The sequence below is a fragment of the Neofelis nebulosa genome, chromosome 5, assembly GCF_028018385.1.
Source record: "Neofelis nebulosa isolate mNeoNeb1 chromosome 5, mNeoNeb1.pri, whole genome shotgun sequence".
Classification (NCBI taxonomy): Eukaryota; Metazoa; Chordata; class Mammalia; order Carnivora; family Felidae; genus Neofelis; species Neofelis nebulosa.
The window spans coordinates 79,628,764-79,650,860 of NC_080786.1; the positions used below are offsets into that span (position 1 = coordinate 79,628,764).

The 22,097-nt window shown below is 40.5% G+C and overlaps 1 protein-coding gene across 5 annotated transcripts in view; it reads left to right on the forward strand.

The window, feature by feature from the left end:
* Window positions 1-22,097, forward strand: part of LPP (LIM domain containing preferred translocation partner in lipoma) — a 682,444-nt gene that overhangs the window by 152,649 nt on the left and 507,698 nt on the right. For all 5 annotated transcript variants that reach the window (XM_058732400.1, XM_058732405.1, XM_058732402.1 and 2 more), the window contains one exon: window positions 14,235-14,365. The gene's annotated coding sequence lies outside the window, so the exon portion shown is untranslated. The remainder of the gene's footprint in view (window positions 1-14,234; window positions 14,366-22,097) is intronic.

Below are 22,097 nucleotides of genomic sequence, written 5' to 3' on the forward strand. Positions count from 1 at the left end.
TTTGTATCAGTTTTCCTAAGTGAGATTATTTGAGAATTGTGTGAGTGCGTATATGTGTATATTTGCTATTGTCAGATTCTAGTATAGATGTTATGCTTAAATCCCATAAAATAATTCAAAGGCCTTTCTTTTTCTTTGTTTCCTTTTGAAATAGTTTTAACACCACTTATATGATCTAATCCTAAAATATGTGATAGAATTCCCCTGTGAAACTGCCTTGACTTGGTGCCTTTTTTGGAGGGGTGGAGGTTGTTGACTCTTTGACAGCTTTTTATCTCTCTGCTCCTATACTAATTGGACTCATTTTCTTTGGTGTTTTTTCTGTGGTTACTTATGTTAATTGTATTTTAGGAAAGTCACCGATTTCAGATAGATTTGCATGGAGTTAAATCATTTCATATAATTGTTTTCATTTCCTTTGTGTTTGTGCTTATTTCCATGTCATTATTTACAGTTTTATGTTTTTTGTGCTTTATTTCTCTCTCCCCCGTTTTTGATTAGTTCAGCCAAGTTTTATTTATTATTTATTCACAAAACAGCTTTTGCACTTATTTGCTGGCCCTACTATTCTTTATTTTCTCTTTAAAGTTGTCAGTAATGGGTTTCTTCTGCTTTGCCCAAGTTTCTTTTGTTGTTTTTCCAATTGTCTGAGCTTGACTCTTAATTCACACACAAAAATACGTTTCTGCTTTTTTATTAATATAAATTAAAAAAATGTGAGATCCAATTAGAATAAGCCTCATGGGAACAGGGACCTTGTCTGTTGTTCACTTCAAGACTATCATAATGCCTATCATATTGTGGATGCTTAAGCGATATTTTTGTACGAATTAATATATCCCTGTGAAATAATCATGGGGGTTGTGGTGGGTTCCCTCCTGTTGCTCTGGTCCTTCTCCGCTATCTTTGGCCATTTTCTCTAGGTATCTGCTCATGTGGAGGAGGAAGAAATTACTGACATGCTTCACATTACTTTTTCAGAGTATGTCATTAACAGATTTATTTTTAAAGTCTACCAATACAGTCAAGTACAACTGGGTGAAACGATCTCTGTAAAGATTAGCCCAGGAGAAAACATATTTGAGGAGAATCAGAATGTTAGAGCTGGTGGGTTAACAGACAGCATGCCCATGCTTTTTGTGGGTTTGGCTCCTTTGTTGTAGCTAAATCTTGCAGAGGCCTGAAGTAAAATGTTAAAAACAGATGTGCTGCAGTTGTGGGGGAGGGTGCAGAACTAGGGGATGCCCAAAACCCTGCTGCTGGCTGCCTTCCCTCCTGATCTTATCCCATGTCTCATTTGAAAACCAATAGTTGAAAAACTCTCAATTTTCAGATGAGAACGAAAACAAAAATGCAAAGAAGGCAAATGATTCATTCAAAGTTACTCAGTGAATTAGAGCCATAACGTGGGACTACAACTCTGGCCTTCTGTTTCTGAATCTAGTGGTATTTCCAGGCGCACAGGAAGCTTCTGGTACCTTGCTCCACTCTGTGTTTTTGGGTGGACCTGGGATTTGATTCCTCCCCCCCCTTCCCACCCCATGGCAGGCCCAACAGTCCTTGCTAAGGCACAGACCGCATATTTGCTGATCCCCAAGGGGAAAGCTGTGATTCAGACTTTGAGGTCTAAGAATTGCAGACTTAGTTTCTAGTCTCCCGATGAAACTGCTAATCTGGGTTCCAATGGTGTTTTTGCTACACGGACACCTGCCCACACAACATGATTAGAAATTATAATGATGACGACGATGAGTCTTCCAGGACACCCACGTTCTTTGCAAGATATTTCTGCTAATCGTCTCTACCAGAATCCGTTAGGAGAACTTTTTTTAGTTTTTTTTTTTTTTTTTTTTTTTTAACTCCCCTCTGTCTACGTCAAGTAAAAATACTAGTTTAATCCTGCTGAGGTTAATGATTTGTCCTCTCCATTACTGAGGTGTCATTTTTTTGTGCAGGGGATCCTGGAGCCTTGGGTGCATGGGGAGATAAAAAGCATCCTGGGCCCCAGATATGAGGAAATTTGGGTTTAGATTTCAGCAGTGCCCCAAATTTCCTGTGAACGCTTGGTAGAGATTACTTCCCCTCTTTGTCCTTTTGCTTCCCCTTCTGTTAAATGGGCATCCTAATTTACTACAGTTGTGGGAATCAAATTTGGTAATGGGTAAGGAAATGCTTCAATAACTTTACCCTCTAGACTGAAAGGGTTGTCACCGAAGATGGTTTGCAGTGTTGGTATCTTAGCTTCTTAAGGTGTTATTGAGTGTACCATAATCAAACGATGTCAAGTGAGAGAGCTGTGAAGGTGGGTAAAGGACCACCATGATGCCTGACATGTTATTGTTTACGGGCTCTACCCTGAACCAGGGAGCAGTGCTGCCACAAGGGAATGGCACCTGGGGAAAAAGAGAGGATCCCAGGAACTGGGAGTCTCCATGGAGAAGTAAAAGTAAAAATTGGAAGTGGGAGAGTTGAAGGCTAGATTCTGGTTGTGTGGCAGCAGAGCAATGGTCTAGACGTGACAAGAGGCTTCAGAAAAATGCTGGCCCTGGCTTTGGACCCTGTGTATCTGCAGTGTTGGGGGCCAGGAGGATGCACATAGAGAGGCTGCAGGGAAACCTGCGTCCTCAGAAGGGAGTCAGGTCCAGGAAAGCCTGCCAGATGCCCTCCAAGGAGGCTGGAGATAGTTCCAGAACCTCTCAGGGCCAGGAAGAGCCTTGGGTTCTTGGTCTCTCTCTGCCTTCTGTTACTTAGCATTGTACTTTGTTCACAGTACTTGCTTTTTTTTTTTTTTTTTGTTTAATATTTTTGGCCTTTCTTTTTAATTTAAGGTCTGTCTGAAGGCATGTTTAAGAGGGGTTCTGATAGGAAGGAGCCGAGTTGGGTAATTCTGTTTCCCTTTCTGGTTCCCTGTTTCCTCATCCCAAAGATGTTGATCTTCGTGACTTGCTTTCTATAACACTCACTACCTTTGACGAAAGGCAAACATTTATCTAAAAGTAGGGTGAGAAAAATTACTCGGTGAATATGTTGATATTTTTGTTATAGTGGTAAGGGTTCAGGAAGGAGTACAATGTTTCCAAGTCCGTTTCCTTGAGCAGGCAACTGCAGCTTGTAAACTGGGCTCAAATAACTTTAGCTTTTATTCTTGTCTGTCTATCTATCTGTCTATCTATCTATCTATCTATCTATCTATCTATCTATCTATCCGTCCATCTGTCCATCCATCCACCGACCCACTCACCCACATACCTATCTATGCAAGATGGTAGAATTTAATTTTTCTTAATCTTTGGTCTTTGATTGGTTTGCTGAATCAGGTGAACTGAGTTGAAGAAACACTGACCTTTGAAAGAAAACTTTGGGGAGAAGAAAAAGGTATCATGATTCTTTGAAAGATTTTTCCCAGGCTAAGTTATATAGTTTCACTGACACTTGGGATGGGAGCTAAAAGGTCTGGACACTGAATCTCTGAAAACCCTCTGAATGTGTTGGCTAGGCTTTTTTTTTTTTTCTTTCTTAGCACAGATGGAGAAGACTTTTTCTTTTCCCAGTAAGACAGAGCCAATATAATATTTGAAACCTTCAACCATAATCTGGGAAGATGATTCTCTATCTATTGCTTGTCCAAACATAAAATAAAATTTTTCAAAAATTAGCAAAAATGTGAATGATTCAATTACAATTTCTTTCTTGGCAAAGTTGGCCTTTCTCGTTCTATTTTTTTATTTATAATTAAGCAATCTTTAATTCAGCTAATTCCTAGCTTCCAGTGAACCTTTTAACTAATCAAATGCATTTGAAATACTTTTTAATTTATTGCAAGAACAATAAAAAGCGAGAAGTCATTTCATGTAATGTCCTTTCTTGTTGTTCAGTGTTGTCAGCTCTTTTCCGGATAGAGTTTGGGTTTGGCTGGAAGCAGCCTGAGGGGATCATCCCCAGTAATCTTTACTGTGTTGCTGTTGGTGAGTTACAAAAATAGTAACTAGGAATAGTAACTGGTAACAGAGTCTGTGGATAGCTTTCACCCATCTTCCTTTAATAGTAGTATCTCACATAACCAACTACATCTATCAAAGCTAAGAGATTATCATTGGCACAACACGACTAATGAAACTACAAAATGCCATTTACCAGTCAGATAAAATCACCCCACCTCCTGTCGTGGAGGAAGAAGTATGGAGAGTGATGGAGGGAGAGCTCTTTATCATTTGACAAAGGAACAGAATCTTCCATATCCACAGACCAGAAGGTATGAAAAGGTGAAGAAGGGATCCTCACCTCTCTGTTTTGGTAGCTTTACCTCTTAAGGCATTGCACTTTTACTGTATCTTTGCATACCCTATTTATTCTCAGATGATGTGCAGGGAAGCTGGGAAGGGAAATATTTATGGTTAGAGTGGGAAAATGGACCTGATTCAAACTGCAAAAGTTTGAGGGTAGACTCTCAGGTCCTTGTATGTGATGATATCAGCATGCCAGTGGGTGGCGTGGCTAAGTTGCCATTTTGTTGGTAGCAATCCTTGGTCTTGTTTGGTTCTCTTCATCCTCACATACAGGGTGGAGCCAGTGTCCTGGAATCTCTTGATCGTGAGATTTTAAGGTTGAGAAGAATAATTGGCAATATTAGATGGGTTGGGTCGAGTCTGTGTATCTTGGTGCCCATCGTGCAACTTGTCTCTCTGTCCCCACCAAACGTTTTGCTTTGTTCACTTACTGGGAGATGAAGGTTGAGGAAAGGCTGGGGACGTGTTGTCCAGTGTGATAGCTGGTAGCCACATGTGACCACCAAGCACTTGAAATGTGGCTATACAAATACAATTATTTTGTACATTTTGCATAGATTTGTATACTTTGTGCATATTTGTCAAATAAATCTTTTTCTACTTATTTTATTTTATCTTCTATTCTTTTTATTTATTTATTTTTTTTTAATTTTTTTTTTCAACGTTTTAAATTTATTTTTGGGACAGAGAGAGACAGAGCATGAACGGGGGAGGGGCAGAGAGAGAGGGAGACACAGAATCGGAAACAGGCTCCAGGCTCCGAGCCATCAGCCCAGAGCCTGACGCGGGGCTCGAACTCACGGACCGCGAGATCGTGACCTGGCCGAAGTCGGACGCTTAACCGACTGCGCCACCCAGGCGCCCCTCTTCTATTCTTTTTAAATGTAGCTACTAGGAGCCTTTAGAATTGCACGTGTCACATTATATTTCTATTGCTCAGTGGTTTGAGCCTGGGAAGAATATGGAACGCAGTAAATTGACCTTGTGTTCTTCCCCGAGTTCTAATAATGTTGGCATTAAAGGGAAAAGCCTCAGCAGTCATCATTTTCATTAAAAAAATCTGATTCAGAAGAATTGGCTCATTTTACATTATTGCTTGGACTGGAGAAGAATCTGACATTTTGGTATTTTCATAATTGAGAACATAACTTGCTGACTTAAAAAAAAAAAAAATCACAACATTTTGTGCTTGGCCTTAGGTACCAGACTCTGAGCTCTTTGAAAATAGGGATGGTGTCCTTTTCTCTTGCTGCCATCTCTTTCCCCAAAACCACACATTAACTAGCACACAGAAGGTGGTTAACTGGCATTTGTTGAGAAACAAAATAACTTTTTAAAAAGAGAAAACATTATGAAGCTACCCTGTATTTATGGTTGGAAGAGAGAAATATGTACCTTTATAAGGCAACCCTTCTTCCCAAGTCAGCCACCAAAATTAAAGAACACTGATCTGAGTGTTTATTTACTTCTTGATTTGATTACCATTCTCATCAGGTGTCCCTGTCAGCTCTGCTTATGACAAAGAATCTTTTCAAAATGCTTAACCTCACCACCCCTCTGGGTAAGGGGAGACAGAAAATGATGCTGCTTACACACATTAATCCTCACCTTGGTCTGACAGCATATCTTAAGCCCTAAAGACTGGATTATTCTTATTTTCCCTTGTTTGGTCCTTTCTAACATCTACCTATACCATGGAAGATGTGGGAATAATAATGAGAGATGAGTTTAAGCTCGGACTATATTAACTTTTCATTTTTTAAAAAAAATTTTCTTCCATTTCATAATGAGCCAGAGCCGGTGTGAACCTATGACTTACCAGCCCTCAGTCTTCCATTATGTCTTGTCCCCCGATTCTTTCTTCTTTTGTGCAAGCCCTGGGGCTGGGTGAGGGGACAGGCTTTGTTAGATGTTCTTTGGCCACAATCCTGTGCTGGGAAATTCAAGAGCTTCCATGATTCCATGTTAGGCATGGTGCAGATCCTAACTGATCCCTGAATCCAGCTTTAGTCAAAAACATGTTGCCTTGGTTAGAGGCAAGCCTTAAAGAATCTACGATGGCTTTGTTGCTTACTATTCCTAGAAAAGACCTCTTAAAAGAGCCCTTTTGGGATATTGTGCATATTTGTCAAATAAATCTTTTTCTACTTATTTTATTTTATCTTCTGTTCTTTTCAAAGAATACAGCCTTCTTTCTTTTTTTTTAATTTTTAATGTTTTTTTTTTAAATTTTGAGAGAGAGAGAGAGAGAGAGAGAGAGAGAGAGAGAGAGAGAGAGAATGTGAGCAGGGGAGGGGCAGAGAGAGAGGGGAGACACAGAATCTGAAGCAGGCTCCAGGCTCTGAGCTGTCAGCACAAAGCCTGATGTGGGGCTTGAACTCAGACTGTGAGATCATGACCTGAGCTGAAGTCAGACGCTTAACCAACTAAGCCAACCAGGCGCCCCAATATACAGCCTTATTGCTAAGAAATATTTAATTTCTTTTAACGTTTATTTATTTTTGAGACAGAGGGAGACAGAGCGTGAGTGGGGGAGGGTCAGAGAGAGGGGGACACAGAATTTGAAACAGGCTCCAGGCTCTGAGCTGTCAGCACAGAGTCCAACATGGGGCTCGAACACACAGATGATGAGATCATTACCTGAGCCGAAGTCAGACGCTTAACCGACTGAGCCACCCCAGGCACCACTCTAAGAAATATTTAAAGCTTTGATTCTTTTGCCAAACAGCATGGAAGCATGGGTTCTCTTGGAAGTGTGTGCGAGGCAGCTGGTATGGGTGGAAGAAAGGATTGGCCTTAGAGTCAGAAGACCTGTGTTTACTTTCTGGTTCTTCTGTTTCCTAGTTGTTGGATTCTAGACAAATAACATATCATTTCTGAGCATTAATTTCTTCATCTGTCCAAATTGGATACACAGGGTTGTCATACTTTAATATAAGAGGAGTACCTGTTTTAGGGACCAAAAGGTCAGCTTTGTAAACACTAAATGAGTTGTTTTTTTCACCTACACCTTGTGATTTTGTTGGTGATAGACCAATAGCCATCTTCTGTCTTCTTTTTGGAGGTGGGGAGGAGGGCATTGGGTAACTGTGTGGTAAATTCCACTTTAATTCTAGCTTTGAGAAAAAGAGCAGGGAGAATGTGGTAAGCAATTGCTTCTAAAAAGCTCGGACTAAAAGCACTTGATGGATTTGTGCTGGCTTCCCGGTAGACTCATCTCTGCACTGCCCGCATAGCACAATTAATAGTTATTACTCAAGAAGGAACAAATAAAAAAAAAGCGAGAGCAGGCATAAAAACATCCTTTCATCTTCCTGACGATGGTCCCCTTTGTCAGGTCTGTGGAGCCATACCTGTGAATCATCCTGGGAAAGCACAGTGTGGGTGATTAGAAGGAAGATCTTGTGGCTCATTTCTTACCCACTTCCTGGGCTGGGGAAATGTCTCAGCTCGTCTTTCTTATCTACTGATGTCTTGTCAATATCCACTACCGTTCACCATGCATCTTCACAAACAAGGGCCTCTTTCTCACTCCAAACCATCACCGTGTAGGGAGGCAGTTACTCTCTGTGCAGACAGAGTTGTAAAGAAAAAGCAGAATAAAGCTGAGAAGGCAAGAACGGGGACAAGGAAGGCGCTCTGGAGTAGGGGTACACAACAGTGAGTCTGAGCGGGAGCATAAAAATACTCAAGCCACGTTTGTGTTCTGAGCCTATGAAATGAGTCACGGTTCTGCTACAGACCAGCCACTCGACTTTGTGTACTTTATTCTTATGATTCTAGAGTCCATGAATCAACTTTTGCCACTTGCAGTCTTGAGACTTAGTCCGAGCCTAAGGGAACCCTGACTTTGAGGACGGATGCTTCCCGTGGGCATGTGATTCTCCCCTAGGTTCAACTTCATAGGCACCATGGGGGTGAAGGAAACGGATCTTATAGTCCGTTCTGGTGTTTGAATCCGGCTGACGCAGGAGTGACTCTGGGCGAGCTACATAATGTGTCTGGATGTCACGTTTGACATCTGTGAGGGAGGAATAGGGTTGTTGTCAGAACTGGAGATCGTGCGTGCTATAATGTGCCTGGCACAGAAGGAGCTCTCAGTCAAGGATGGGGATTGTTGTTGTTATTGTTCTTATTATTATCTGTCGCCACAATCATTTCCTTGGCCCTGTCTTACAGGGATAGACTTGTGGCCACAGGAAGTATTCATTGTGATAGCGGTTTCACTAGACAGATGGAAACGCTGCACAGTGAACAGTACAATGAAAGAAAGCTCCACACCAATTCCACCATCTTCTTTTTCATTTTCCATGCGTTATCTCTTGGCAAGTCTTGGATTGTAGCTTTGTTGCTACTTCTCTTGGGATTTTTCCCTTCTTCCCTATTCCACCTGTTATTATTACCCTGAGCCAAGCTCTCATTGCCTCCTGCTATCCTGGTGTTCCCGTCTCCAGCCTCCCTTAGAACCCTGGTTCTAGCGTGTGGTTCCTGGGCCTGCGGCACCACCACCGGGCCCTGAGGCTTGTTGGAAATATTGCATCGCGAGCCCCCTCCCCCGCCCTCCAGACCTGCTGAATCACAGGACACATGTGCGGTCATGCTGTAGGGCCTTCATCCAACTCATCTGCTCAAAGTACCTGCTTAGCCAACATGTGTGTGTTCTGCCCCTGGAATATTTCCTGTTTCTGATTGCTCTTCGTGCCTCTCTTGCAAGTGGTGGTCGAGAGGGTAAGCATGAGGCTGCAGAAAAGCACTGGGGTAGGAGAATAGTGACTCAAGCCAAGTCACCACCCATTATTTGGACTATGACAATAGACTCTCTGAAATGGTCATGATACTTTTATGATTTCCCTTTGTTGCCCTTCTCCCTACCATGTGAAGAGATCTTATGAAATTGTTAACTGGATCATATCTCACCCCCTGCCACAGAGTGACTTCCATGGTATCTAGAAACATTCAGAAGACCTTTTAGTGGCCTGCAAGGCAATGTGAGTTGGGCTTCCCTTATCTGTCACTCCATCATCACTTTACTCAGTAAGCTAAAGACACACTGACCTCCCTTCTATCCCGTGTATAAGCCAAGTTTGTTCTCACTTGACCTTCTTCTGATTCTGCATATGGCTGACTTGGAGTCTTCATTCTAGGCTCAGTACAGATGTCATCTCCCTGAAGAGATCTTCCTTCCTGTAGGTTACTACAGCTAAAGTAGCACACCTGTCCCCTACCCATTGCTTTTTCCTATTATCTTGTTTTAAGTTCTCTACAACACTTATGGTTCTCTGAAAGCATGGTCACTATGCCTGTGTTTACCTTTTGTATATTGCAAACTCTTTTGGTGAGAAATATCTTTGGTATAATAATGAGGAGGGTGATTTGCTGAGTGCTTACTATATGCTAGGCTCTGTATGTAGTGCACTCTAATGGATCAGTTCATTTGGACTATTTCTTTCTCTTTCATGGATTATTTGTATCTTTGTCTTCCTCCTTTCTTAGGGTGTCAGCTCCCCAAATGGGGGAGCGGTATCTATTTGTTGCCATTCTGTTCCCAGCCTGTAGAAGATTGACCCGCACAGGCATAGGAGTGGTGCTCCGGAAATGGTTACTTGGGATATGTATGGACCCCAGAAGATTGTCAATGGGGAACAAGTCCATATGGAAGGAGAGAGAAAGAGTATCTCATCCCCCATTCCAGGAGAAAATAGCCTTACGTTCATTTTTATCTTTAGATTAAGAGAGGGAGCAGGCTTTGGAATTCGCGTTGGGATTTGCTATCGCGGCCTGGGGTACAGACGCAAATGCTGACAATCTGGGAGTGGGGTTCTTGAGTGGTACCGTAATAAGAACAAGTCCTTGCGAAAGCCTTAAGTTTGGTGCGTAGCGTGGTTGGAAATACAGGGCCTAATGATTTTTACGTTCTTTGCGCGCACGCTGTCGATGTGCGTATGTGAGCCTTTTATTATTATGGACTCAGCCGGCAGTAACCATGGTGAGTAGACCCTATCACACAGCATTTTTCTGAGTCAGTTTAAAATGCTGACAATTAAATATACCGTACTCTTTTAAGCGATCCATCAGTCTCCCTTGTTGTCATGGTGACCGGAGTATATTTAGAAATGTGACAAGTACACTGAGTTCAATTGCACTTTTGCCAAAACATAGTTTTGCAGCTAAAATTGAATTTCCTGATTGAAGATCCAAGTGCTGTTAAGGGGGCATAATCATTTCTATACATTATTCTGGAAGCATAACTTACATCATTCTATTAAATCAGCACTTAAAAGTCTTATCAGGCTAGTAAGATACTGACACTTGAGTGGTTGTATGTAGAGTTGATGGAAGAAAGTAAAATAAAAGTGGCATCCTGTTTTATTTTTCTTTAAAAATGAAATTGAGCCTCACCAGTGTAACTAGTTTAATGATTAATTCCTTTATATCTTTTTAAAGAAATTGTAGGTAAGCGTGCATGTGTCTGTTCCTTCAGATTATATTTTTAATTGAAATCGCTTTATTAAGTACCTCCTCTCTCCTACATGCAATCTTTTCTTAGCAGCATGAGGGCATCTCTTTTTCTTTTGGTTTGACCTCGGATTGACAAGCATCCTTATTTTTCCCCAGCCTTTTTCCTGCTGGGTTTTACATGGGGTAAAGAGATGAAATGAATATGACTTTTTGTGGAAACAAAGGAAAAGTAAAAATCTCATCTCTTGTCTGATCAGGGACTAAGTTTGGATTCTCACTTCCTGTCTTTGGACCTTTCACCGTAGTGCTGAGAACGACATTGGGGTTGAACTGCTTGCTCTCTTGACCGTAGAAAGTTTGGAAACTGGTGCGGTGCCTGGTCTTTATTATAACCCCGTTTCCATTCCTGGTCACAGATTTTTTTTTTCTTTTTTACTTTTGGGATGATAAACAAGGACTCCTGGATACTTTTGCCTCTGAGTTTTCATGGAGCTGAATGTGTCAGCAAGTGAGATAGATTTTGAGTCCCTGTATGGTTAAATTGTTTTTATTTCTTTCATGTACATGGCAAACAATGGTAAGAGACATGTTAGTTGTACACTTGATCTTAGCCAAAAGGCCGAGAAGCGATGGGAGACATGTTAGTTGTAATAACAATGGGTAAGATTTCTTGAGTTTTTACTGTATGCTAGGCATTGAGTATAGTAAGGTTTTTAATGGATCATTTCAGTGGAACTACACAATAATCTTCAGATGTAGGTCTATTGCCATTCTTATTTCACATAAACAAAACAAAACAAAACAGGTGTAGGGGCACCTGGGTGGCTCAGCTGGTTAAATGTCCGACTTCAGCTCAGGTCATGATCTCACGGCTGGTGAGTTCGAGCCCCGCGTCGGGCTCTGTGCTGACAGCTCAGAGCCTGGAGCCTGTTTCAGATTCTGTGTCTCCCTCTCTGCTCCTCTCCCACTCATGCTCTGTCTCTCTGTCTCTCTCTGTCTCTCTGTCTCTCTCTCTCAAAAATAAATAAACATTAAAAAAAAAAAAAAAACAGATTCTGTATTTTGACCAAGAGCATACCGAGGGGCACCTGGGGGCTCAGTCGGTTGAGCATCCGACTTTTGACTTCAGCTTAGGTCATGATCGTAGGGTCATGGGATCGAGCCACGTGTCGGGCTCTGTGCTGATTGTGGATCCTGCTTAAGATCCTCTTTCACTCTCCCTCCTCCCCCTCCCCTGCTTGTGCTCTTTCTCTTCAAAAATGAATAAAAAAAAAAAAAAAGAGTATACGTACCTCAAATAGTAGTAGAGTCTGGATTTTGATCTAAGGGCTCTATTAACCAGTGCCTGCCCCATGGAAAACTCACAATCAGTATTTGTTACTAACAAATGGCCTACTCCATGGCGAAGTCGTACAGATGTTTCATGTGTCCAAATGTTCACTGAAGTGGCCTCTACATAAAGGTAAACAGATAGCAGGGTCTGAAAGTAGAGCTGAGCCACTCTTTGTCTTCCCTAATGGTTTAGAACCAAAGAAGATGGGTACTGGGCAGGAAGGTAGCATATATAAGTCCCATCTAAGTGCAGTGGTTTGGTCTCAGGACCTCTCTACACTCCTCAGCATGAGTTTTTGCTTATGTGAGTGATAGTAAGGATATTCATCTTAGAAATTAAAGCTGGGGCCTCTGGGTGGCTCAGTCAGTTGAGCCTCTGACTCTTGATTTCAGCTCAGGTCATGATCTCACTGTTGTGGGATTTTGCCCTACATCAGACTCCACGCTGAGCTTAGGATTCTCTCTTTCCCTCTGCCCCTCTTCCCTGTTCACGTGCTCTCTCTCTCTCTCTCTTTTTCTCCAAAGAAAGAAAGAAACATCCTAAAAAAGAAATTAAAACAGAAATACAAAAAAGATTTTAAAGAAAGCTGTATGAAAATAAGTACATTTTCCAAAAGACACACAAAAAAAGTAGTGAGAAAAATGGCGGTTTGTCACAAATATATGCTTTGAGTAAAGTTTAGGAAGAAAATCCAGAAATTATTTATAAAAAGGATTGGAAAGGGAAGTTAAAAAGGACATAATTGATAATTGTGGATTTTCTTTTTTTTTTTTTATACTACACTAAAACTTGACAAGTGGTGGTTTCCTAATGTGAAACCTGAAATCGTATCAATAAATTTCTTTATACTCTGTTATATTAAAATTCATTGGTCTTCTACTCAGTTTGAATCGCTCCGCACCTCTGTGTAACACCATAGATTGCTCATTTGGAAAATACGGGTTCACTGAGTTATGCATATCTTTCAAATATCGATAAGTTTCATTCCGTAACAACAACAAAAAAATCCCATTCGTTAATATCGCCACTGCTTTCATCAAAAACATATTTTAATTATTAGGAATATGTCAAGTATACAATAGCAGATGCAGGGTTTTTGAAGTTCTAATTTTCACTTGAAAACTGATTTTTATCACTGGCAACAGATACCTTTAATTGTTTTCCTTAAAATGATAGGCTCTCTTGGTTTATGTTTGTCATCACCAAGTCTGAATGACCACAATTTGTCAGTCATTCTTTCAAATAAAAATGATGTTGGGGCACCTGGGTGGCTCAGTCGGCTGAGCGTCCGACTTCGGCTCAGGTCATGATCTCGCAGTTCGTGGGTTCGAGCCCCGCATCAGGATCTGTGCTGATGGCTCAGAGCCTGTAGCCTGCTTCGGATTCTGTGTCTCCCTCTCTCCTTGCCCCTTCCTCACTCATGCTCTGTTTCTCTCTGTCCCTAAAAATGAATACACATTAAAAAAAATTAAAAAAAAATGATGTTCTGTGCAACGAGCCGTTCGCTCAGCCCTCGATTCCAGCAGTCACACAAGTGCCTTTCTTGGAGACAACCATTGTGGTTTGGGATTCAGCAGAAGATGTTCTTGCCTCCTTTCTATTTTGTCACATGGAATATTAAAAAGATATGTGTTCAAGGATTGAGTTTAATAAAATTAACTTTTAATGCATGGAGGACAGTTTTAAATTTTTTTTTTTCAACGTTTTTTATTTATTTTTTTTGGGACAGAGAGAGACAGAGCATGAACGGGGGAGGGGCAGAGAGAGAGGGAGACGCAGAATCAGAAACAGGCTCCAGGCTCCGAGCCATCAGCCCAGAGCCTGACGCGGGGCTCGAACTCACGGACCGCGAGATCGTGACCTGGCTGAAGTCGGACGCTTAACCGACTGCGCCACCCAGGCGCCCCAGAGGACAGTTTTAAATGAAATGAGCCCCGTGTTCCCTTGACTGTGGGTACCTGGTGGTGAAAAGTGAAGCAGCTGTCAGGACATTTTGGTGCCACTGCTTGATTCCTGTGAAGACTCTGGCCATGTCCCCCCACCCCGCCCCACTCTTGATTGCTTTCGCACCGTTGACACAGATGTCAACACTGTGAAAAAGATGCACCATGCGCATTGAGAGCCACTGATCTAATCCTGTCTTTTGGCTTTTTTAGGCGAGCGGAGCTGAAAGCGACCTACCCGGGACCGCTGCGCTGGTTAGCGGCTGAGCTGGGGCAAGAATCCAGGTGTTAGTGTGTTCCCATTTTTTCTTTTGAGTTCCTGTACCAGTCTCCGGGATCTCAAGGTAGATGTTTCTGAATTTCTTTTGTGAATATGCGATGTCAAAGGTATATCATTATTGTATTTATTTGGGAAGATTTCCATATATTTTTTCGGTGTGTTTATTAAACCTTTTGCATATTTTCCACACTCTGTGCTCACCACCGCACCGCTGCTCACTCTCCTGCTTTTCAATAGTGACCACTGCTGCCTTTTTAAACAGAACAGGTTTTGTCTTTGGCAAGACCTGAGAGAAGTTGAAGGAGCAGTTGAGTGCTTGTCCATTTTCTGGTTTAGAATCCCAGCTTTGTGGGGGAAAAAAAGACTCCGGGAGTTTGGGCTGAAGCGGACACTTCCTTCTTTACCTGGATTAGCTGGCAGTCACAGCAAAGGAAACTGCCTACATACCCATGATCCTCACTGTCACAGAGAAGTCATCTTACGGGACCACCTCCTGCCTCCCCACTTTTCTAATAAAATTCTCTCCCTTATTTATTTATTTTTTTTCCTTCCTGTGGGAGGGAGGTCGTCCAATACAAATTGCCCTTTACCTTTGCTTTTGCTTGTGTTAATATTTTATGCGATCTGTTTTCTTCAATAAAAACTGCTCAGCCTGAAATTGTAATGACGGTTGCCGAGACAGGCCATTGAACCGGACCCAGACATCATGTTTTCTCTTCAATAACTCTCTCCTGTCTCGAGTAGCTTTTGGGGGGTCGGGTTTAGACAGGTTGCAGTGTTTGAAAGTGAATGAATCTGGCAGACTGTGAAAGTAGGCTTGCACACTCTCAAATGGATTGTTCTCTCATTTTCAAATATGTTGAATGTTCTTTTGAACGATCTCATTTTTTTCTTTCCTATTCCTCACCCAACATCTCATTGCTCTCTCCCACCGGTGAGCTTTTGGTTTTTTTTAACTTTGTTTTCTAACATTCTTCTGCTTCTTCCTCCATGTCTGTTTTGATTACCCAAAAGTGAGATCTGCTTTGACCTTTGCTTACTTCTGTGAATCAGCTCTTCCCTAAACTTAAGCCTTCGATGACTTCTTTTCTTTCCGTAAAACTTAGTTTCCTGTGAACCGTTTAGCTTTTCCTCTTTCTTTCTGAGACTTCTGGTTATGGCTTTGTCTAGCCATTTATGAGGCTCCCAAACTGCCTCCCAGCAGTTCTTTTTTAACTTTTCGAAATGCGTTTTCTGCCTTGTCTGAACTTCTTGAGCGTGGGGACTGTCTCGTGCTTGGCATATCCTCGCTGCCCCATGGGTGTGCTGCATGGATGCTATTTTTACCCCGGGGTCTCTTCTTCAAAGGCCATTCTTCAAATTTGTATCTGGAGCTTGGAGCTGTTGTTTGTCTCTCAGCATTGGGCAGCTAAATCTCTGAAACGCAGAGCTGCAGTGGCCCATCTTCTAATGCTGACTCCCTCCCACTGCCAGGATGTTACGCATGCCTTCCCTGACAGATGGCCATTGAGCCTCTACTTGGGCACTTCCAATTCTTTGTGAAGCAGTTTGTTCTACTGCTGGGCAGTTCATGTTTTTTATTATTTTATTTTATTTTATTTTATTTTATTTTATTTTATTTTATTATTTTATTTTATTATTTTATTTTATATTTCATATCATTTTATTTTTATTTTTTTTCAATTTTTATTTATTTTTATTTTTTTACTATGAAATTTATTGTCAAATTGGTTTCCATACAACACCCAGTGCTCATCCCAACAGGTGCCCTCCTCAATGCCCATCACTTTAAAGTTCTCCTCTCCATTGCTCAGGAACTGGAGTTTTCACTGTTTCAGCCCTAAGAGTTCTAGCATTGCATATTTTGCACAAGCGTAACGTGCATGAACCGTCAGTCCCCAGGTTCTCGAGGGTAGCTATAATCCCTCCATCCCCTTCCTTTCTTGCTACCTCTATCTTAGGATTTAAACAGGTTTGGATGCTTATAGTCTTTATCCGATAGTCCCTGTGTTCACATCACTTTCTAGATTTCTGCCATGCCATTCACCTCTGAAGTTCTCTTTTAGGTGCGCTTCTTTGTTACATACCGGAGACAGAATGAGTGTGTGGGTCTGAGAGATAGGATCTCCATAGGGGATATAGTCAATGGTGTTGTAATAGCATTGCATGGCGACAAGTGGTAGCTACGTGTTAGCATGATTTATAGAGTTGTCTAATCACTATGTTGTGACCTTGGGGCTAATGTAACACTGTGTATCAACTGTACTTCAATAATTAAAGAAAAATAGCTAGGATATAAATTCTAGTACCATAACTTACTAGGTGGGTGAACTCAATCAGATTAGTTAATTGTTCTGAGCTTTGGTTTATTCAGAGGCAAAATGGATATAGTAATGACTTCTGAGAATATTTTTAAGGAGTAAAGTATGCAAAATGTTTAGCTCAGTTACAGAAACACAGTGTGTTTAATAAATACTACTTTTACCTTGATTAACTTTTTGTCTTTGATCTTTCCAATGGTTAAAAAAATTTTATCCCAGTATAGTTAACCTACAGTGTTAGTTTCATGTGTACAATACAGTGATTCAACAATTTTATACATTACTCAGTGCTCATCATGATAAGTGTGCTCTTAATTCCGTTCACCTGTTTCACCCATCCCCCAAAGCCCCTCCCTCTGGTAACCCTCTATTCTTTCTGTGTAGTTAAGAGTCTGTTTCTTGTTCCTGGTGTGTCTCTTTTTTTCTCTGTTCATTTGTTTTAGTTCTTCCATTTCACAGGTGAGTGAGATGATATGGTATTTGTCTTTCTCTGAATCGCTTACATCACTCAACATTATCCTCTCTAGATCCATGCATGTTGTTGCAGATGGCAAGATTTTGTTCTTTTTTGTGACCAAACAATATGCTCTTGGGTGTATATATGTGTGTGTGTATGTACCACCGCGTCTTTATGCATTCATATATCTATAGACACTTGGGCTACTTTCATAATTTGGCTATTGTAAATAATGCTGCAATAACCATAGGGGTGCATGTATCTTTTCAAATTAGTGCTTTTGTATTCTTTGGGTAAATAACCAGTAGTGGAGTTATTGGATCATATGATAATTCTATTTTTAATTTTTTGAGGAACCTTTTTACTGTTTTCCACAGTGGCTGCACCAGTGTGCTTTCCCACCAACAGTACAAAAGCGTTCCTTTTTCTCCACATCCTCACCAACACTTGTTTCTTGTGTTTTTGATTTCAGCCATTCTGACTCGTGTGACATGCTATCTCATTGCAGTCTTGATTTGCATTTCCCTGACATTGAGTGATGTGGAGCATCTTTTCATGTGTCTGTTGGCCATCTGTGTGTCTTCTTTGGAGAAATGGTTGTTCATGTTTCCTGCCCATTTTTTAATTGGATTGTTTGGGTTTATTTGGTGTTGATACAAGTTCTTCGTATATTTTAGATTCTAACCCTGTATTGGATATGCCATTTGCAAATATCTTCTCCCAGTCAGTAGGCTGTCTTTGAGTTTTGTTGATTGTTTCCAGTGATTTCTTTTTCTTTTTTATATACATGACATGACTTTTAGAATTCATTATTTTAAGAATTTCTCCCTCTCTCTCTACGTATCTTTTTCCAGTCCTTTCTTTTTAGATTTTATTCATACCTACAATCCTAAAAAAACAAAACAAAACAAAAAACCTATTTCTTCTTGATTCATGTCCCCTTTTATTTTGCAAGTTTGTCTAGACCTTAACATTTTTTTTGACAAATACTGTTTTTATCTACATGAATTTTCTCAACTCTTGCCTACATCTTTACATGTATATTCAGCTTTTATTATTCCTCTTGTGGAAAACATTTGTTCACCCTTTAATGGGTTAATGATGACTGGGTCATTGCATGTTACTTAACTCCTCATTGAACCCTTCAGTCAGTAGCTGTTAGGGTTACTCAGTTGAATAATACATTTTTTATTTATTTTTTTTTTTATTTATTTTTTTTATTTTTTTTTTTTTAAATTTTTTTTTTTTTTATTTTTTTTAACATTTTTTATTTATTTTTGGGACAGAGAGAGACAGAGCATGAACGGGGGAGGGGCACAGAGAGAGGGAGACACAGAATCGGAAACAGGCTCCAGGCTCCGAGCCATCAGCCCAGAGCCTGACGCGGGGCTCGAACTCACGGACCGCGAGATCGTGACCTGGCTGAAGTCGGACGCTTAACCGACTGCGCCACCCAGGCGCCCCAGAATAATACATTTTTTAAATTAAATGTCCAATTAATGTCAATTCAAACATTTACTGAACACTTCTATGATACGCATTGAGCTAGGTGCTCTAGGAATTACATAAAACTCTGTTTTTATGTATTCATACATTCATTCATGGAACATATTCTTGAGTACTCAAGATCAGATTCTGGATTTGAGGTTCAAGAAACTGAGTTAGACAAAGATTTCTCTCCTCAAGGCACACAATCAATAAAAATGATAAGACAGTATATTAACTTTAGTGATTTAGATATGGATCCAGGCATTATGAGATGGGCTGCTTTCCCAAACCTTTCTAGATTGGGAAAAGCTTCACAGCAGGGGACATACTTAAAGTCTGAGTAAGGGTCTTAAAGTCCCCTGGGAAGATAAGACCTCTACAAGGGTTTAGATTGTGTTTGGTTATTAAGCCAGTTTTGTGAAACCCAACTGCTTGTGTTACCCTCTTCTTCCCTCCAATTGTATGCATCCAATGTTTTTCATACTTCTTTTTCTTTTAGGGGCCTTACAACCAACAGAATAACTGAAAGATAGATGTGATGATATTACAGGTTTGCTTTTGGGACTTAATTACCACAAGGATGCCTATTTCCACATTCCCACCATAGCAATAGTAACACATATACAGAAAAAAAATAATCTCATGATAATATGATACATTACAAAGTATTTCTCAATCCTTCATTTCATTTACTTCTTATAGAACAGCTTATGCTTGTGGGTTTCCTGAGTGTCTTAAGCACTGCCACTGATAGATAAGAGCACAAGAATTATCATTGAATAATTACGTGTGGAGGATTTGCAAAGAATTTTTCTCTTTTTATTCCAAGATGATCATGCTGTATTTTCTGATTTTCTCTAGATCACATGACCAGGTCTGCCCATAACGAGGCGTCTAGGACTGTGTCCCTCTACCACTCTGTGCCTCAGCTTTGTTACTTGTCGTATGGGAATATTGCTGCTATTACTAACACTGACACTAACTCCACCTCACTGGATTGAGATGAAGAATAAAATCATTAATCTGTGTGAAGGCATAATGTATGTAGCTGGTCACAATCGTACACACAAAATGCACCTTTTGATTGACCAGATTGTCAGCGACTTCAGTCGAAATGAGCTCAACTTAATTTTTACCTGTTTCTCCAAGCTTTCTAAGGTAGCTTCATGTCTCACTGTCTCCCGTTTAGCCCAAAAGTGACTGCAGGCAAGTGCTATGTGTTCAGTAAACACTTGTTGATTGATTTTTTTTTTACAGTACTGACCTTCTGAAGTCCACTGCTGGAAATGTGTAAACCACTTATATTTTTCCTTAGGATTCCTAAAGCCTGTCATTTAATTTCTAGATTATAAGTTCCATTGATAGAACCCTTATAAATATCACATTAAGAAGCTGAGCATTACCTTTAGGCCAAAGCAATTTAGTTTTTAAAAATCTGATTAATTTCAACACAATCAGCCAGGGTGTCAGAAGATCTCAGTGCCTCTGATAGATGCTGACAGGTGAGGAAATTAAAATCAGGGAGGGAAGCAATTAAATACTGGCAAACATTACTTTAATGAGACAACCAAATCATTCATAAGCCACGGAATATGTTGTATTCTTGATAAGTATCTTAGGGTGGCGGGTGAGAGAGTGCATTTAAAAATGTGCTGGAGTGCATTTAAAAATGCTCTTTGTACCTGATCTGATGATGGGAGTAGAAACCTTTCAGTGTTTGTTACTTAATGCCTTTGGCCTGGTCTAACATTTCAGTTGTTTTCAGAGATAGAATTCCTAATGATCATGTTAGAGATTATGACATTGTTTAATGGAGGCAAATCTAGTATACGATTTAGTTTAAACAAGGAAATAATTTCATTTAAAGAGATCTTACCGATCCTTTCACCCCACCGCTACCACTACCTATGACTTAGGCAAATGCACAAAATCCAGACAAAATAATTTTTGGCCTTTTCACAAGTAAGTGGTTTAGGGATAACTGTGGTCAAGACCTATGAAGAGTGGGGGAAAAAAAAAAAAAGAAAGCCATTTTATACAATTTCTAATTCAAAAGACTTGGAGATTAGAGTGCTAAGAGCAGAACCCAGGAGCTCAATTCTCATTCAGCTCTTCTTTTCAGAACAACACTCACGTAATCGGAAAGGATATCTGCGAACACAGAGCTAGCAAGTTACCTATTAATTGCATTAATTTTCTTAGTTCAGGGTTTTACAAGGCTCTGTCATATTATGCTCATTGGTCCTATAGCACTTGTAAAATATCAAGTATTAAGAGGTATCTTTACATTGGCTACAGTGATTCTGATGTCAGTTGGTTGTGTTTGTAAGGTTAAGTTCATCTTTCTTGGATTGTGTTGCTTAAAAATTGTCCTGGGGTGCAGGTTTCGGTTTAGAAGGTACCGTGGTTTGTGAAAAACCTATTGGAATGGTTGTCTCTGCTCTCTTCATTTCTCACAACCTTCCATTCCTTTCTGCCTTTGTTCCTTATTCCCCACCATGTTTCTTTCCTCTCTTTCTTCTTCATGGGCTTCATTTGCCCTCCCCTGGTTTTCCTGAAATAGAGTGTAAATTATCAATTATTCTATACCAGCTCCAAATAGGCCTGGTGAGTCTTGCTTTTGTATATATTTAATTAATAGGTTGATTTTTGTAAATTAAATAGTGAGTATACAAGTTTCTTTATTTTGGGTTGAAATTGCTTCTGAAAATGAGAACGTTTTTCTTGAGAGAGGATGGGTGGTTTGACCAAGGGTACAGACTGCCAGGGTCTCGGTCAGCGGTCATAAATACAGAGGCAACTAAGGATAACTGAGTTTATTAGCAACATGCTAGAGTGGGGTTTGTCATTTGTCCAAGATGTCTTTATGGGTCTAGTGGAGAACTCCATTGCATTAGGTAATACCCATGAGTTTACTGAGGACACATGACATTCAACCATGTGAAGAGGGCCGGTGAACTTCTTAGCTAGGAGGCTTCAGCTTTTCTACTGTTTAACATGAGACTCATTGACGAGAGAGAATTCAGGGGCACTGGCTTCTGTTGTTTCTGTGGCTTGTGTTTTGACAGTTTGCCAAGAAGGTTGCATCTCTGAAACTGCCCTGGGGAGAGCTGAGAAAGTCTTCATGGTAACCCTGCATTGAACACTTCTTTTGCCCCAGCTTAGTAATGTGTCACCTTCTGGTTAGACCACAGATGTGAAGTCTTCTCTGTCTCCTTTCACTTGCAAAGGAAGCAGGACTCAATACTAAATGTGTTTTGATGCTTTGACAATCGACTTTTAGATGGTATATGCTCCCAAGTGGGAGGCTGCATCATGTAATAGAAGGGTCCTTACTGGTTTTGGTATCAGAATTTGAGGTTGCATTTTTACCTGCTCCATATTAACCATACAATCTTTAAAGTTTGGTTTCCTTGTTGATAAAGTTGGTCACAAAGATGATTAATGTTTTGATTTGGGTGGCTTATGACAAGAATTTCTTGCAGAGTATCCTATCAGCCATGTCCTACTCTTAATCTTATTTGAGTCCT